Below are 20604 nucleotides of genomic sequence, written 5' to 3'. Positions count from 1 at the left end.
TCCACCCACTTCTAGATCTGCGCATGGTCATCTCGTTTGTCAATGTGGAAGTGGATGTTCTAAGTATCTAAACCTGATTTACAACACTTCTTGAAAAAGCTCAAAATATTATATTGTACGTATCTTTTACAAGAACATGGTGAACTCGAACATTTCTAGTAAAAAAGGATTTATTTACATGTGTATTACGTAGTTGCAGTATACGTTTCTAAAGATACTTTGGAAGACCATACTTTCTGCACAACTGTCCGCATTCTATTCTGATATTCTTCAACAAATGAAAATCCCTCGTTTTTATAACTTATTACTAGTATTACAAATCATCGTCCTTCTGCATCAGATTATTATAATTTTCTTTTTATATAAGACAACCATTATCAGAGGATGATGAGATCTGAATGAAACACAGAGATATAAATTGTTTTATCATTTATTCATTCAATCTATTCATTTTTTAACTTTTGGGTCTGATCATCATTCTTGCACACTTCATGGAACGCTCTTCGTTACCAAAGTGATACCACACTACAGAGGCCCATGATTTAACGGCGGACTTGTGGTATGGGCCGTTCAGGTCAGAGTATTCACAGCTGTGGAACCACCACGCCGCTTTATGCATGACAGCACAGGAGATACGATACAGGTCATTATCCTGATCTTTGGTAGAAAACCCTCTCCCATTGTGATATTGTAAGCTGTCTCCTATAAATACAGTCATTTTCTTTTCATTTATTTATTATGAATAGAATATAATAGAATTTATTATCAATCAGGGCCGATTAGGCATAAACATATAACATATATAATTACATATAAACATAATAAAGTATTAGACAGATTACAACATGTGGTGAAGAGCAATTCTTCTATTAAGTATATATATATACGATATATATGTTGGTGGCATTTTTAAGTTTCATATATAGACATGCATGATGGGTTGTTGTACAAAAAATGTGCATAAGTATTATTCATGGTATACATATATATGTAAATATATACATATCAAAACACATAAAACCATGTTTGAAACATCAACAGGAGGCAGCAAGGGTCGGTGGTAAAGGATATACAGAATTCCACTTCTGCCTCATGTAGAATAAACAGACATAAAATTTATGGAGATAAACATATATTATATAAATAAATAATACATTGACACATGTGTTAATTAAATTAAACTACAATGGACAGCAAGAGTCGGTGCGGAAGGATAGTATATTGTTATTATACATGTATTAAAGTTATCCACTTCTGTTCAATGTAGAGTATATAATACAACACACATATCAACAACACCTTTAAATAGTGTAGCATAATTATCCAACTAAGGTACTTCAAATGATTTTGAATTTGTCGAACTATACATGACTCATGAATTCACACAATTTGAACAGCAAATCAACATCTTCACAGTTCATTAACCATAAAAATTGGTTATTTTTTGACAAGCTATTAAAAAGATGACACCTCTAGATATCATGGATAGTAAATTTATTCTTGATTGACTATGGCATGGACAACTTAAAAGAAAATGTACTTCATCTTCTATCTTTTCTATTTTACAATTGGGGCATATTCTCTCTTCTCTTGGAATACCGTAATGTCTACCTTTTTCAATCATCAGATTGTGAGAAGATATTCTAAATTTTGTTAGAATCTTTCTTTTTTCAAACTTTCTTAAAATTAATAAATAAGGTTCTAGCCCAAAGTTCTGTTTAATTGTGCAATAGGTGTCCAATTTCCCACAATTACTTAATTCTTCATTCTTTTGATGCCATTTTTCAAGAAAATATTAATTTAGAATGCATTTACAATGATATTTAATACCCATTCTGTAACCACTTAAACTTTTGTGGCACGCATAGTCACAGATTTTTTTTAAATTTTGCTGGAAAGTACCACCTCATAAACTACTTCAAAAAATATAGTTAGATCATATTAATGTTGAGTAGTTACCATGGAAACGGTGTCTAAAGTTGATTTTTTGTGAAAAAATGCAATATTTGGGGAAGTTTTTTAAAGAAATGCGGCTACTTCAATTCATGTTACTCACAGAAATAAGAAATATAACATCTATCTTTAAAAGGCATGTTAAAACCTTGTTGGTATGCTCCCTATAAATATGAGAATTCTTTGAATAAAATAGCAGACAATAACTTTGAAACTGAATTATCTCCCTTTGATAATTGTGAGCTCTTTAGTGAGAAAGATAAAAAAATCATTTAATTTATACAAAAATGACTGGAAGTTGTTTACATAATGTCAGCATACAGCTCTGTATATCCAGGAATTCAAGTAAAATCAACTGTTTTTCCTGTTTATTTAATTTGCATACAAATTTTAGCCTCTGTTTATATCCTACATGCAAAAGAATAATTTTGATATGTGAAAAATGGTGAAATGTACAAGCTAGACTACATAGTAGTTCAGGAAATCAGCTCTGTACATAAGCATAAGTCTCAAGGTCTAAGGAGTTTCAAAACGGGATTCAAGATAAACTTGAAATATCAGAATTACTTGTATTATGAATTTGTTTTTTTTAAAAGAATTACTGTGTCTTACGATCAGTCAGAGTGATATACTGGAGGACTGCAATGAATACGGCGTTAGAAAGCAAATGAATTTTTAAACTGAATATTATCATAGAGACTAAAAATTTTTAAAAAACTGAATATGTCCTTGGCTGAAAGGGAAAAAAAATTATACTGAATAAAAGCTACAATTCCCATTCACAGGTCATTATTTCAAATTCAGCAAAATTTTTTGAAACCCATGGTATAATACATATTATATATGGGTTAGAAAATTGTTACCTATACAAGCCCCCCCCCCCCCTTCCTAAATGAAAAAGAGTTTGGGCATTTTATATATTGTTTTTTTTTCTTTGCTCTTAAGACTTTTTTCTGTGAAGAAGAAAATTAATAATTTTCCCTAAAAAACATCTTGGAAATAAATGATATGTCCTGCCATGAAAATAAACCTAACTTAACCCCCCCCTTCTGGATCAAAGGTCGTCCCCTAACCCATAGTAAACGCAGCCATATTATGTAGTTTTTAAACAGGATAAACAAGTATAAAATGTTTTGTTACCAGTCAAAAATATCCTTTTGATGATTGGGGTAGTTGCATAGAAATACAAATTGTCTGTGAATCAAATTTAAAGTTAACGGTTTATCATTTCTCTAGACTAAGATACATTATGATTTAAACTTATAGCAGTACAATATTAAATCTGTCTAGCAGTATTTTATTAATAATGAAAATAATTTTCTGACCCCCCCCCCCAAAAAAAACGAACTAATTTAAGCACAATAGCAGATTATTCGAACAGGTCCAGCAGATGTTTACAACAGATTATTATAAACTTTGGGAATATCAGATCTTTTGCGTAGATCAAGGCATATTTGTGTTGAAATATTTGCCATCAACATCGCAAAAATCTCATTTTTTTAAGAATGATATTTCAAAGTAAATTAGATTTTTCCATCAACTTCGCTGAAAAAAAAGTCACTGGAAAACACATTTTGACTGTCACTTGAAAAGCTCGGATTGTTAGATATGGTTTAAAAAATGTACATTTAGGAGCAAGGGATTAGTTTACTAAAACAGCAGAAGAGTGTCTTTACATGCTTGTAGCGCAATTCTCTACATACAAGAAGTCTTGCACTCAATATGTAAAGAGTATAGTCGTTCAATATTATTAATTGCCTACCATTAAAACCTTAAAACTGTACTTATATAATATAAGCATTTTCACATTATGCATCAAGCTAAAGGGAGAATGTAAAACCAGTTTCAATAAAATACATTCACTATACGGGATAGAGGTCAGAATACAACATTTACAATACCAGTATTCCGAATAACCGAGTATAAATGCATTATTAACAAGCTAATTCAAAGAATATGTGTCCCCTGCTTAAGGAGATAAGAATTTCTGTAGATTAAGAGGGGGGGGAGGTGTCGGAGAGTGGTTGGGTAGGGGATCTAGACACTTAAAGTGGGGCGGGCGGGACCATAGAGCGTTATGAACAAAAATTAAGCTAACCTAAACGCTTTTTGAGATATCACTCGGAAATGAGAGGTTTACATACAAACAATGTCTTTTCTACCTTTACCTTTTGACCTAGAAATAAATAGGGGTCATTTTAAGCCAAAGCAAGTTGTGGTATAAACTCAAATTGAAAAAGATCATAGGCTTCTTAAGATATCCCATGATAATAAAATGTTAAAACAGACAGGGGGGGGGGGTATTTTTTATAGAAAAAAAACGAAAATAAATGCCTATTTTCTCCCAATTTCAAAGTGATTAACAGCTAAAACTGTGTATTTTATTAATATATATACTAGTATGTTTTACTTATTTGTGTAAAACATGAGAAAAAATCTGCGTAACATTTTATTACATCCAAGATTTTTTCAAAATACGGTGATGCTTGAAAGTCCGATTTCAATGGAAAATATCATCGACCCCTTCCCCCCCCTTATTTCAAGAGTTGGAATAAGGGATAATATACTATTTAGCACTGGTATTAAAATAATGAATCAAATACCATTTAACTGTTTTTTATATTTAATTAAGATTTTATGGCTAAATTGCCATTTATATTGAACAAAATGGTAGCAAAATATAGGCGGGAATTGAGAGTTAGCGTGCATAGTTCTTTATATACCACTGTGACCTTGAACTTTGACCTTCTGTCCATATGGGCACACATTCGTATGATGCTAGTTATTGTTGACCAGAACTGTAACTTTGTTTCTTTGGATCCTGATTGTATCTACGTATTGTACTTTTCTAGGATTTTGAAAAAAAGCATAAGTTTGTAACCATGGTAACAAGAAAACTAAATATGAATACCAAGTAGTTCTTTGTAGTGTATATTAGAACTATATGTGGACTTTCAAACCAATGTATTCATTTTTTCCAAACTATCCGCAAAAATTTATACCAAGCTTTTCAAAAGAGCCTAAAATCTACAATTTTCCATAAGAAAAATCCTACCTATAAATGAGGGATATTTTTTCTATGAGGAAAAAGTTACTGAAATACTAAAAATTTTCTAAAGCACTGTAAAATGATGTATTTTGGCAAAAAGGTAAAGTCATGTTGATAGCTTGTTCCATTAAAGACTTTTAATAAGTCAAAAAGGGTCATTTTTCATCAAAATTTAGCAATTTTTAGGCCATGAAAATTGTATGTTTGTTGCCATGGTAACCATGGACCATAGCAACCATTTTATTATGAATTTTAGGTACATACATCAATATAGGAATGTATGCCAAGTTTCATAAAAATCCAAGACCATGCGTGCCACACTCCCTATATAAGAGTCTAAATGCTTACAGAGAATGGCTATTAAATGTTGATGTAGATGATTTCAGATGAGGTGTTAACTAAGGAAGAAGTTGATTAAACATATCAATAGAACCAAATCATGATAATTTGTTTTTATTGAAATTGGATACCGAGGTAGTATACACAGCTTTTAATAGAGGATATGTATCATCAAAATTCTCTTACCTATGCCAGTATTTCAATATATTCTGAACAATACTGAAACTCATAGGGTGTCTACCTAAGTTCTGAAAGGACTGCAAATTTTGTACTTTTGTTATTTACAACTAATAAAAATCTACAAAACTTGTAATGTAATTTCTCACAAAGTGACTTAGAAAATAATTCATCCAGTGCAATGGGTCCATTTCTAAATGGTGATGTAGTAGTGTTAAAGCCCCCCCCCCAAATTTCACTACCGTAAAGTAATATGGGTTTTATTGTATGATCATATACATGTAAAGCTGTGTTTATTTTAGGGTTCAATGATAGGAAATTTTTTTGTAATTTAAAAAATGCCTTTGAAGCTTTTTTGTAAAGTTCATCCTGAGCAAGTGTAAAACTTCCAGATGCAGTGAAATGTATGCTCAAGTATTTATAAGAAGTAACACATTCAAGAAGTTCTTTGTTTAGTGTGAAGTTTTCTTTCAAGTGTCTACCTACTTTATAAAAGATTAATACTTTGGTTTTTGAAACATTTACATCAAGGCACCAGTCAGTACAAAACTTATCAAGACAATTAAGTTTTTGTTGAAGTCCTTTTGATGACTTGGACAATAAAACTATATCATTTGCATACATTAGACAATGAAGTAATTTATCATGTAACTGAATATTATCATCAGTTATATTATTGAAGTATTCTGGAAGATTATTGATAAAAATTTTGAATAAATTTGGACTTAAATTGTCTCCCTGTTTAACTCCTAACTTAATAGGGAATGTCTCAGTGACTTGATTGTTTAACTTAATGCATGATCTACTACAATTTCACATACTCTTAATTACATTGTAAAATTTAGATCCAACCCCAATTTCTAGCAGTTTAATTTTGATGCCTTCATGTATTACTGTGTCAAATGCTTTTCTAAGTCAATGAAACATGCATAGAGTCGTCCTTCTTTCTGAGAGCAATATGTTTCAAATAAAGTTCTTAAAATAAACATGTGATCAGATGTTCTTGCCTTTTTACAGAAACCAATTTGACAATCATTGATAATTTTGTTTTTTTCCCTAGATATTTATCAAGTCTTTTATTCAAAATACTGTTAAATAATTTACCAGTTGCACTAGTAATGGTAATGCCACGATAATTGTTTGGGTTATTGATATCCCCTGTCTTATGCAGAACAGTAATGTATCCCTCAGCCCATGATTTGGGATAAAGTCCATGTGATAAGCAAGCATTGAAAATATTTCTTAAAGATGGTAGTAGAGCAGTGACCGTATTTAATCATATGATTGGAAATGTTGTCTAGTCCAGGAGATTTATCATATTTAATACAAGAAATTGCCTCTGATATTTCCGAAGAACTCATTGTATAGTCTAATTCGTTAAAACATTGTTTATTTTCCATTTGAGAAATTTTCGTTTTCAATTCATTTAGCCTGTCAAAATATGACTCTCTCACATCATTTAATTTTGTAAAATGATCCAGCCGTCTATCAGGATGAATAGTTGTATCTACTGCATTATTTTTGTCAAGAAAATGGTTCACAAGGTTCCAGTAAAGTTTGGGATTATCCTCATTTAAAGCTTCAAGCCTTGCAATGAGAGACTGCTGATATTGTATTCGTTTGTGTTTACATAATTTAGCATACTGTTTTCTGAGTTAAAAAAAAATCTGCCTCTAATAATGAATATAGTCTTATTACAGAATAGATGCAATGTCAGTGATTCAAGTCGGCTCTTGATAGCCTCACTGCTGAATTTCTTCTCTCGTATTTTTTATGAATCAAATGCATTTGTAAGTGAGTTACAGTCCTTTATTGAGATCCAAACATACCTGCAGTGCCGCTGTATCCACCAACGGTCAACTTGTATTTCTGGGACTCATTTCCAATCGAAAATGTTGAATATTTGGCAAATGCTGTTTTGTCTGAAAATTTCTGAAGATCCACCCTCAGTTCTTGTTTTGTTTTTGTTGTGAGTGAATGAATTACTTCATTTCCTTGGGAGAAAATATATTAAAATAATTTATTTATTTTGAGGTTTATTTAACCCATAATCAAAAATTACCTTAATCTCCTGCTTAAGTGTAAACGGAAAATTAAATATAAGAAGTGTTAGGGAAATTGTCAGGAAACGATCTTGAATATACCGGTATATTTCTTGGAGGAGAGACAGGTATCTCTAGTGTGAAACAACCAGAATTTTTTTTTTGGGGGGGGGATTGTGTACAATTTCGAAGGATCACTTTAAAAGATATAATCTATGGCAACATACTTACCTAACCAGTATTCTCCTTCAGCATTACCAAATCCTTCCTTATAAGACTTCCAGGATCTATAAAAATCTACAGACCCGTCCAGTCTACGTTGAATAACCTGTTTTAAGAAAAAAGTGATTTCACTATATCTTAACAACCAAAAGCTCAGTTCAAGCATTTTTAATGTACAAATAAAATGTTGTACAAGGTGAGATGAATGTTGTATAAGGTGAGATGAAAGATGAAATGAAACTCCTTTAATAAACATAAAATTAATATTCTAGAAAATCCTTACTGTCCATCCCCCGCCCTCAGTAGTCATATCGCAGTAGACAAGTTTCTTTGTCTTCAAGTCAGGGTAGATGACATAAACGCCATTTTTCCCTTTGTATGCGGAGTAGATTTTAGAATAGCTGAACAATCCCTTGACCTTTGTATGTCTGTAAAAATACATTTGTATACTAGTATTTATCATAACCATTTTAGTTAAAAAATCAACAGATGAATTTTAAAAAAAAAATTGGGACATACACTTCAACTACATCTAGCATTTTTATTTAAAATTTATTCTTCGTGTACTGACGCTGATACTTATTGAAGTGTTTTCCCGTGAGTCTGTATTGAGACAAGACAGAAATGTCCACGGAGACCGGGGTGTCCACTTTGACTGAAGTGTTCAGGTGCTTCCAGTTCCACGGAGTTAACTTCAGGAGGGACTGAACATTTCCTACAATATAATGGTTATAATGTATTGGTATAGAAAAAAAGTGCAATTTCGTAATTAAACTTAACACTGAACATTTCCTACAATACCGGTATTATGAAAATAATATACATGTTCTGATATAGCGAAAAGTTCATTTAGTATTTACATAAGTAAACTTAACATTAAAATTTTTATAAATTATAAATAAGACTTGTTTTTTTCCCATTCAGTTGATACAGATTTCTACATGAAAGTTACCTTTTATACGGGAATGAGATTCAACACACAAAACTGTTGTAAAACAAAAGACAAAGCAGCTCTGAGCATAAACACTCATAGATGAAACCATCATTCTGAATTGTGCTTATAATACAAACTTTAGATACACTTATTTGAGAATATGTCTCCATTAAATACTGGGGGTATATTTTTGTTATCATTAAATTGTAAAACAATATCGTTCTACTGTTAATCTATAAACACTGTATTATAAATATAAACAGAAAATGATATTTCTTCACATTAGTTAATAAATTCTCACTCTTCTCTATCTCTGTATATCTCGTATATGTATTTTTTTTACTTTCTTTTACTTTCAACTTTTTTTTCTGAAAGTAATACACATCACAGATCCTTATGCCCGATGTACTCGTGCCAAGTAGGGCATGAACGGAAGACTCTAAGAAGTAGTGTACGTATATTTTTACAATCCGATGTCATATAATCAATGTCTTGACACGCAACGTCAGTATTCTCGAGAGGTGTAAAGATAAGATCGATTTTATAAACATTATATCTATGATATTATATGTAGCATAGAGTAGAAGGAATCAATAGCGTACATATTTTCACAATATCCGATGTCATATAATCAATGTCTGAACACGTGCGTCTGTAGTCACTGCATACTGCATTTGATTTAAACTACGACTTGAGCACTTACATCATCGTATTCACAATATCAGGGGGCCTGTGTCCACTTCATGTTTTGAAAGGTCCTGGGAATGTGACATCAGAATCCTTATATAATTTCAGCAAGATTCGAAGAGACGTCTGACGTCAAACCAAAACTTTTAGTCTCAAAGATTCTCGCTGAATCTTTTATAGGGAACATGAAAAATATGAATATAAGTATTTTATAATAGTTTTGTATATCTAGAAGGAAGTAGCTTTTTAAAAATATTTAATTTGATCCCTCTCTCTTTTTCTCTCTCCAGAAACTTTAATGTAGAAAATAGACCGTCATCTGGCACCAAATTAAAATGTAGGAAGGACTGCATCCTCAAAGTATCAAGGTTTTGAGGTTTAGGAACACTAACACACTTGTGTGGAGTTGCGAAATCATAAAACCATAACATTTATCATTGAGTCAAATGCTGACAGGCGTTTTTCATTCTTATTGTTGGTCCATTCCCAGATAGCAGGATGTTATTGGACCTTTGTTGGGCCAACAACGCTCCTTATGTTGGGCCACTGTTTGAATTCAACATTGGGCCATCGGTAATTTGCTCATCGGCCCTTAATCAACCCAACTTGTTGGCTTATTGTTGGGCCAGTGTAACAGTTCATATTGGGCCACTGTTGGGCCAATGTATTATTTCAATATTGGGCAAACGTCATTTTATACAATTGGGCCATTGTAAGCAACTAATGTTGGGCCAACGGTAATTTGCTCATCGGCCCTTAATCAAACCAACTTGTTGGCTTATTGTTGGGCCAATGTAACAGTTAATATTGGGCCACTGTTGGGCCAATGTATTTTTTCAATGTTGGGTAAACGTCATTTTTGTACAGTTGGGCCATTGTAAGCAATTAATGTTGGCTTATTGTTGGACCAACGAACGGATATCATTGAGCCATTGTTGGGCCACTTTTTCTTTCAATATTAGGAAAACATCATTTTTGGGCCAACGTTGGTTTGTATCTTATTGGCTCTCCATCATGACAACTCATTTGCTCTTCACTGGTTGGCCATTTGTCCTCAAAATTGACAAACAAATATATACAATAAGGTTATACTAGTTTTGTAGTACAGTTAAATGGCAAAAGCCCTTTAATACTATCTTGTAGGCTACATATGCTAGATTAATAGTTTAATACATATTCTCAATATCTCATAGAATTGCCATCAACAAGTATTGCATTGTAAGTAGCTCTACATTAATTAAATAGCTGAGGAAAAAGAAATCAAAATAAAAAATTAAGTTATAACATACTATAATTTTATTGCTCAGTGCATGAAGAAAACATTAATAAAGAATTAAAAGTCGATGCTCACTTCAAGCGATACATGTAGGATTTCATGACTGTGTACTCCCTCTCTGATGTAAATTATGCACAAGTTCAGTAAATTACAGGTATCAATAAGCACGTCTAACAAATAAACAAAGCCCTCCTGTTCTTAAAATAATACTAAAATGAATCCCGTCATTTTGTTTACTTACACAAAAAATGTTTCTGGCATCGTGTTTATAACCGACAAACAGACACAAAAAAGGGTAGAACTACAGGTATGTCACACTATATTACATCTGATCCCTCTCCTAAATCTCCATTTCCTCTTCTCGAGTCTCCTCCTCCCCCTTCTTTTCTTCTCTGTCCGTTTATTCCTCCCCCATCCCTGTCCTTGGCATACCTTAGCCATTCTTTGATTGTGTTCTACATGTCTTTTTAGAACTTCAGTAACACTAAAATTGTAATATTTGGTACTTAATACATTTGTTACTTTTCTCAGTAAAGAGTAAACATACGATTAAATTTACAAGTATATCACTATATGTTTAAGCTGTCAATTAAGGAACAACCGTCTTTTTTGCTTCATGGTGTGATTTAGTGATTAGCTTGCGTGATGAAGGCATTTATGCATGATATTTATACGCTTGATAATCATCATTACAACAATTTTGATTCAATGTTGCCCCATATGAAATACATGTATTGAAAATTTGTCGTTACAATGAACAAATTTTAAATGAAAGAACCCAATTTATTTTTAGTACTGAATAAATTTTGTTTTAACTTCAGCAAGTTCATCATTTTCAAAATGTTTGATCATGTACTCGACGTTAAGTGTATATAAGTAAATTAAGTTAGACTTCGGAAATGTATTCTACTATATAGACACAAATTTCAATTTAAATAAGGAGCAAATTATTTATTGTTTTAACTGTATCAAAACACATTTTTATACTTTCATTTATTTTCTTGTATAGAAACAAAAAATTTCATCACTGATAATTTATTTTGTTTTGATAAATTATAAGAATTTTAAATTTATTTTACCTAGCTTGATTTTTCAAGAAGGATTGGTTGTAGATTTATTTCTGATTGTAGAGACAATCAGATTTGTTAATATACAGATTTTTAACAATTAAATGTTTATACACATTGGCCCAATGTTGGTCCAATATATCGGGCTAACATTGGGCCAAGGAGCAAAATGACACTTGGCTAACGTCATTTGCCAACATCGGCCCAATGTTCTTGTTGACGTTTCGCCAACAATGTCGCATTCATTGGGCCAATGTTGGCGCAACGTTGGGCCAATATCTGTAGAAATAACACTCTACATTGGGCCAACGTTGGCGCAACATATCGGACCAATTGGGCCGATGAGCAAACTTAAATTGGGTCAATGCCATTTTCCAACATTGGCCCGATGTAACCGATTACATTGGCCCAACGTTGGCCCAATGTTAGCATGCTATCTGTACAGTGTTGACCCAACAGCACCTGGCCTCTGCACTTCCCCGTGTCTGATTTACAGAGATTTGTACATGATATCGTTTAAAAACTAAACGTTAATTCAGCTGTGCCGAGGCAAACATATTATTAATACTTACAAAGTGGATGCAGATATGCAAGGTATCAGTCTCATTACGCTCGCTCGTGTCAGATTAAAAATGGCGCGGATATTACAAGTAGCCCGGTTGTTGTCTACCCTTGATCCTCAGTCAGATTCATGGTATATTGGACCAACGTAGGGCCGATGCCAATCCCCAAACAAATATTTTCTCTCATGATTATAGTTTTATGATATAATGCCAACAGCTAGCCCAACATTAGCGCACTATTATACATAACCAGATATCAATATTCCATGTTGGGCCATTGTTGGCCCAATCAAGGTAACCCAACAAGATAATAGAACCATAATGTAAGATTGGGCCAACGGTGTTCCGCTATCTGGGTTATTACAAATAAATAAGCATATACACAATTCAAAAAATAGAATAAAACACTCTTTGGTGCTTGATCACTTAAGTGAAAAGTTAAAATGTTGAAAATATCATATCTAAACAAAAGCAATCATCCAATGATAAGCATGGACATAGAAAGTCCTTTTAATTATTTCTGAATGTGCCAACCTTGTCCCAACGTAAAGCTCAGCATTTAATTATAAAATTAACACCATCAATTAGTTGGAAGTATAATAATTGGGCCAACGTTGGCCCAATATAAATATCCCATCTTTGAAAGACCTAAACAAAATAACACTTGTGTGTATTACAAACATTGTGCCAACGTTGGGCCAACATACTACTACCAACTTGATAGGACACGTTCTTAAACGGTGTATTACAAACAATTGGTCAACATTGGGCCAACATTGGGCCTACATACTACTACCAACTTGATAAGGCACTTTCTTTAAGGATGTATTACAAACATTGTGCCAACGTTGGGCCAACATACTACTACCAACTTGATAGGACACGTTCTTTAAGGGTGTATTACAAACAATGGGCCAACGTTGGGCCAACATAATACTACCAACTTGATAAGGCACTTTCTTTAAGAATGTATTACAAACATTGTGCCAACGTTGGGCCAACATACTACTACAAACTTGATAAGGCACTTTCTTTAAGGGTGTATTACAAACAATGGGCCAACGTTGGGCTAACATACTACTACCAACTTGTAAATACACTTTCTTTAAGGGTGTATTATAAACATTGGTCCAACGTTGGGCCAACGCCATGATCCTTCCTTCTTTGGAAACTAAAGTGAATGGAAGTTGCTTACGTTGGACCAAGGTTGGGCCAACATAGGAATTCCGTCATGGTCGAGAAGGTTGACTTGGTAACATTGGTCCAACGTTGGCCCAACGTTGTTCCCCCAACGCCAACCATACGACCTTTAACAAATGTTGGCCCAACATAGTCATGCTATCTGGGTTATTTATACACTTGATTTCCTGCTATTTCATAAGAACTACACGGCGGGTGTGACCGGTTAGCAGGGAATGCTCACTCCTCCGTGGCACCTGATCCCACCTCTGATGTTTTGGAGGTCCGTGTTTGCTCTGCTTCTATTTTTTTTTTATTGTTTTATGGTCTTTTGATCTTGAATACTGTTCGTTATCTCCATATGTTTCACCCCCCCCCCCTCTCGCCTACACGAGTGTCCAAAATAGACAGACACCTGGCACCAAATTAAAATGCAAAAAGAATTGCGAAGTGTTAGGGTTTTGTATTTTTGGAACACTTACACAGATGCGTGTAGTCCCGAAATCACAAAACCTTAACATTGTGATGATGGTCTTTGATAACTGAAAAAATGTCATCTTTCTCACGGGTATTTGTGGACAGGAAAGATCGTATGGAATGATTATAATCCAGTTTTCCCCGAATTTTCCTGTGTTACACTTAATAAATAGGTGTAATAAATATAATTTGTGAAGAAATAACCAACAAGCCCCGGGATTAATATTTTATCGGGGAGGGGGTGTTCTGTAGTCAAGTACCTGTGATAAGTCTCTGAATACTCTTAAATGACTTTGATAAATGCCATTCATGAGTATTTTGAATTAGATACACTGGACAAAATTGCTATCGCACCACTTGTTATTTCTTATTAGTGAATTGAACATTTGCCGAATCAGTAACAGTGTATGAATATATGCCATTATTTCTAAAACAATGGGATTGACAAATGTCTTGGTATCATGAAAAGACCCTTGAATGACCATCTTGTCCGAAAACCATTTTCCAGCTGTGCATTTTTGCACATATGAAATTCTTGATCACTAAAGATGGTCTGTGAGGTTGCCACAAGAGTAGTCCCCCCAGTTATAAATCAAATAACAAACAGTTATTGACTCTCATATCGCCTAGTATCCATCCGGTGCCTTAGTGTCCATGCCAAATCCACTAACCTTCCGGTTGACCTAGTTTTATTAAACAATTTTCAACTGATTGCCTGCTGCTTAATTAAAGCCGTGGCTTTCTGAAGTTTACATTTTATGTTGGTAAATCTATTTGTAAAAATGTATCATGAATGGAATTCATAATTTTTTTTTATTGATTTCATTTTTTACAGATTTCTCTAAAGACACCCCCACCCCCTGCAGACGCCATACTGTCTGCTTTAGCACGCTTTTCTAGCGTCAAACGTCGCATACGGTGTAACTTTTTTATTTAGTTTTTAATAAGTACGAATGTTAAGAACAAAAATTCAAATAAAAAATTTAAAAAGTTTCTTCGAAATTGGAATAGACACAATTTTGAAATTTTTCTTTGAAAAACAACGTAGTTGTTTTTAAGGTTTGATATTATTATGCCTTATTTTTTATGAAATTGACATATTTATTTGTATATCAAATACATCATAAAAAGGTTTTTAAAAGTAAAATATTAATTTTCCTTAGGTGGTGCGTTAGCAATTTTGTCTAGTGTACATATTAAAAGATAAAGAATTGTTTCATATTAAGGATGGAATATCCAACTAAAAGAGATGTATCTGCTATTCTGAATTTTTCATTTTTGATTCTTTTAAGCACATCTATAAAAACTTTTTCTTTGGACAAGTTGTACATTCATTAATTAAAATTACTGAACAATACGTTACATGAAAACAAGTATGTTTTCTTGCAGGTTCAATTGATTCGTGCTGAGTTGAAGGCTCAATTGATTCTTGCCTTCGAGAAGTGGTTTAGGGGTTGGTATTTATTCTGGGGCCATTGCTGGCAGGATAGACCAGCTGGAACAGAAAAGTTAAACAATTATGAAAGCATCTTTGGGTAGTGTAGATTCTAAATTGTTCATGACCCCCCCCCTCCCGGGGTAGGATAGGGGGCCACCATAGGGATTCCTTTCACATTGATTCATTAGGATATATGGAAAAGATACTTACAAGTCTATTCAAGAATTACTTTATCATTAAAGCTTAAAAAATTATGAAAGCATTCTGGGGTAGTATAAATATTTCACTATGAAATATATACATTGTAGGTTAAATATTTAAAATCTTCTCAGGAAGCACTGGGCCAGAAAAGCTGAAACATATGTGGAAGATTTTTGGTATAGTGTAGATTCTATATTGTTCAAATCATGACCCCTGGGTGTAGGGTCGGGCCACAGTAGATATTACAATGGGAAAATCTGTCGAAGAGCAGCAGTTCTTCAGGCGAGCATTGTGGCCCGATGGACCTCTTACTTGAATCGTTCTGAGTTACACAAAATTTTTTTATAAAGTATCTGATTTAGAGATAGCTTACATTTTAAAAAAAACAGCATTGTATCTTTTCCCTGAATATATCCTAGCACTATAAATTCGGGCATGCTTATTCCAGTAAAAATGACTGAGAGAGAGAGAGAGAGAAAGAGAGAATGTACCGATCTTGCAAAGTAGACTCCCCCCCCCTAACCCTCCCCCCCGGAAAACGTGCTCTAGAGAGGATTTCCCCCTAGGAAATCTGGCTCTAGAGTAGGATTTCCCCGACAGAAATCCCACACCAGAGTCAATTTTCCGGGGGGGGGGGATCCTACTATGTGTAGTAGTTATAGAGTGCGATTTCCCCCAGAGGCAATCTCCCGCCAATGAAATATAATTACTGTACTTATTTTTGATGAGGAATAGTTGGCACATTGCTACAAGGATCCCTTCTTAAAAATGGTGACCAGATGTATTAAACATCGTAAACGAAAAATGATCATGAAAATTTTATTCCGATTTTTCTTGGCTATCGTCAAACCATTTTTTTTTATCAAATAAATTGATGAAACTGGAGAAGACTTTATGTTTCATCTGGGTCTGTCCGTCTGTCTAGCTGTCCTTCTGTATGTCTATGTGTCCAAAATTGTTTTCCGCACTTTTTTCTAAATGCTTGAAGACATTGAGCGATTTTGGAAATGTTTTTTTTCCTAAACAACTGGAGATATTGGTAGATTAATAAGGATGGTAAAAGAAAGGAGGAAATTTAAAATATATAGACAGTTTATTATTGTAATCATTTACAACCAAAGTAAGTCAAAAAATATATACAAAATATGTAAAAAAAAAAAAAAAAAAAAAAAAAAAAAAAAAACAACTGACAGATTTTTATACTTTCTGGCAGAAATGGGTTGTTATACTTTAATTAATTTACCTTTTTGTAATTATTATCATCAGTTTTTTTTTTCAATTTCTTTAATATCAATTTTTAGTAAATCCCTCAAAACTGCACTAGTCCTTCTTTAGCTCCCCCCTTTTTCTTTCTTTTTTTTTTATTTCATATGGTAAACTTAAAGAAAAATGATTATGTTTTAGGGCACAACATGTAATGCTTACCTGCCTCTCCCCCCTCTCTCTCTCTCTCTCTCTCTCTCTCTCTCTCTCTCTCTCTCTCTCTCTCTCTCTCTCTTCATAAACTTTTACACTAATTTTGTATGTTTCAACTATGATTAGTCTTGTTTGATTTTGAATGTACATACATCCATACAGAAGTTTGTAATGTTTGTAATGTGTGTGAAAGTTTCAATAAATTGGATTGGTATATATATATATATATATATATATATATATAGAAAGCACAAAGAAATTCACTTTTACATGGATACCCACTTCCGCCCCAGCCCGGGGTTGAACTCTCGACCTTCGGAATCTGTCTCCTAGCAGTGCAGGAACAGCGCGCTAGACCGCTCGGCTATCTAGGCAAGTCTAAAAACTTGCTTTCGATGCCGATGGAATTCTCGCGGCGCTGCCCTACACTACACGGTCATTGAGAATAGAAGTGAGATACAGTTATTTGGACATTCGTTTTAACAGAGGATTGTTACCAATACATGTTGTAATGAAATTAATTATTATTTATAAAGCACATTTTACAACAACTCTTAAACTAACATAACTGCCCTAAGTGAAGAAATATTAATATAGAAAGCACAAAGAAATTCACTTTTACATGGATACCCACTTCCGCCCCAGCCCGGGGTTGAACTCTCGACCTTCGGAATCTGTCTCCTAGCAGTGCAGGAACAGCGCGCTAGACCGCTCGGCTATCTAGGCAAGTCTAAAAACTTGCTTTCGATGCCGATGGAATTCTCGCGGCGCTGCCCTACACTACACGGTCATTGAGAATAGAAGTGAGATACAGTTATTTGGACATTCGTTTTAACAGAGGATTGTTACCAATACATGTTGTAATGAAATTAATTATTATTTATAAAGCACATTTTACAACAACTCTTAAACTAACATAACTGCCCTAAGTGAAGAAATATTAATATAGAAAGCACAAAGAAATTCACTTTTACATGGATACCCACTTCCGCCCCAGCCCGGGGTTGAACTCTCGACCTTCGGAATCTGTCTCCTAGCAGTGCAGGAACAGCGCGCTAGACCGCTCGGCTATCTAGGCAAGTCTAAAAACTTGCTTTCGATGCCGATGGAATTCTCGCGGCGCTGCCCTACACTACACGGTCATTGAGAATAGAAGTGAGATACAGTTATTTGGACATTCGTTTTAACAGAGGATTGTTACCAATACATGTTGTAATGAAATTAATTATTATTTATAAAGCACATTTTACAACAACTCTTAAACTAATATAACTGCCCTAAGTGAAGAAATATTAATATAGAAAGCACAAAGAAATTCACTTTTACATGGATACCCACTTCCGCCCCAGCCCGGGGTTGAACTCTCGACCTTCGGAATCTGTCTCCTAGCAGTGCAGGAACAGCGCGCTAGACCGCTCGGCTATCTAGGCAAGTCTAAAAACTTGCTTTCGATGCCGATGGAATTCTCGCGGCGCTGCCCTACACTACACGGTCATTGAGAATAGAAGTGAGATACAGTTATTTGGACATTCGTTTTAACAGAGGATTGTTACCAATACATGTTGTAATGAAATTAATTATTATTTATAAAGCACATTTTACAACAACTCTTAAACTAACATAACTGCCCTAAGTGAAGAAATATTAATATAGAAAGCACAAAGAAATTCACTTTTACATGGATACCCACTTCCGCCCCAGCCCGGGGTTGAACTCTCGACCTTCGGAATCTGTCTCCTAGCAGTGCAGGAACAGCGCGCTAGACCACTCGGCTATCTAGGCAAGTCTAAAAACTTGCTTTCGATGCCGATGGAATTCTCGCGGCGCTGCCCTACACTACACGGTCATTGAGAATAGAAGTGAGATACAGTTATTTGGACATTCGTTTTAACAGAGGATTGTTACCAATACATGTTGTAATGAAATTAATTATTATTTATAAAGCACATTTTACAACAACTCTTAAACTAACATAACTGCCCTAAGTGAAGAAATATTAATATAGAAAGCACAAAGAAATTCACTTTTACATGGATACCCACTTCCGCCCCAGCCCGGGGTTGAACTCTCGACCTTCGGAATCTGTCTCCTAGCAGTGCAGGAACAGCGTGCTAGACCGCTCGGCTATCTAGGCAAGTCTAAAAACTTGCTTTCGATGCCGATGGAATTCTCGCGGCGCTGCCCTACACTACACGGTCATTGAGAATAGAATATTCTTTTGATAGATCTGTATAACAAATTTCAATTCAATATGTGCAACCTCTGCAAAGAAAATGAACGGAAACTGATGGTGGACCGACAAACCGACCGACCGACAGAAAGAAAGCAGCAAAGCAATATGCCATCCCTTTTTCGAAGGGGGCATAAAAATGAATGGTTTAAGGGGAATAAAGAGATCATTATATATGGTACAAAAGATTTTTTTTTGGAGGAAAGATATTATCTCTAGGGTGAATCATTCTGTCAACGCTTTTTTTTCGAAATGGTCTCCAATTTTTAAAATATAATCTCTGGCACACACTTACCTAACCAGTATTCTCCCTCAGCATGACCAAATCCTTCTTTATAAGACTTCCAGGATCTATAAAAATCTACAGATCCGTCCAATCTACGTTGAATAACCTGTTGTAAGAAAAAAAGGTTTCACTTATCTTCACAACCCAATGCACAATTCCAGCATCTTGTTTACTAATATTTCTAAAGTATTAAATAAAATTTTATTTATGCAGAAATGGCGATGAAGTGAAAATCCTTCACTAAACATATATGTATTGAGAATTATGTTGATGTTTCTTGTAAACACTACACAGAGCGTTTTAAACATTCTTACTGTCCATCCCCCGCCCTCTGTAGTCATATCGCAGTAGGCAAGTTTCTTTGTCTTTAAGTCAGGGTAAATATCATAAACGCCATTTTTTCCCTTTGTATGCGGAGTAGATTTTAGAATAGCTGAACAATCCCTTGATTTTTGTATCTCTGTAAAAAAAATATATTTATTTATCTATCACAACCATTATTGTTAAAAAAGGCAACAGATGAATTTTTTTTAAAAGTCGGACACACAATTAAACTACTTCCTCTAGCATTTTTTATTTAAAACTAAGCATTCGTGCACTGACGTTGATACTTATTGAAGTGTTTCCCAGTAAGCCTGTAGTGGGACAAGACAGAAATATCCATGGAGACCGGGGTGTCCACTTTGACTGAGGTGTTCAGATGCTTCCAGTTCCACGGAGTTAACTTGAGTAGGGACTGAACATTTCCTAAAATATTATGGATACAATGTATTGGAATAGCAAAAAGTACATTTACATAATTAAACTTAACACTGAACATTTCCTACAATACTATGAAAATAAAGTACATGTTTTGATATAGCAAAAAATTCATTTCGTATTTACATCATTAAACTTAACATTTAACTTTTTATAAATTATAAATAAGACTTGTTTTTTCCCATGAAGTTTATACAATATTTCTACATGAAAGTTACCTTTTATAAGGGAATGAGGTTCAACAAACAAAACTGCTGTAAAACAAAAGACAAAGCAGCTCTGTGCATAAACACTCAAAAATGAAACCAT

At 34.0% G+C, this 20604-nt stretch overlaps 1 pseudogene; it reads right to left on the bottom strand.

The window, feature by feature from the left end:
• Nucleotides 1-436: 436 nt before the first annotated feature.
• LOC134270964 (techylectin-5B-like) lies at nucleotides 437-20604 on the bottom strand (annotated as a pseudogene).

The sequence above is a fragment of the Saccostrea cucullata genome, unplaced genomic scaffold (assembly GCF_032062105.1).
Source record: "Saccostrea cucullata isolate Sc308-1 unplaced genomic scaffold, CSIRO_AGI_Scuc_v1 ctg8478, whole genome shotgun sequence".
NCBI lineage: Eukaryota > Metazoa > Mollusca > Bivalvia > Ostreida > Ostreidae > Saccostrea > Saccostrea cuccullata.
Note: the sequence above shows the minus strand (reverse complement) of the source record. Positions and strands in the feature narration are given on the sequence as shown.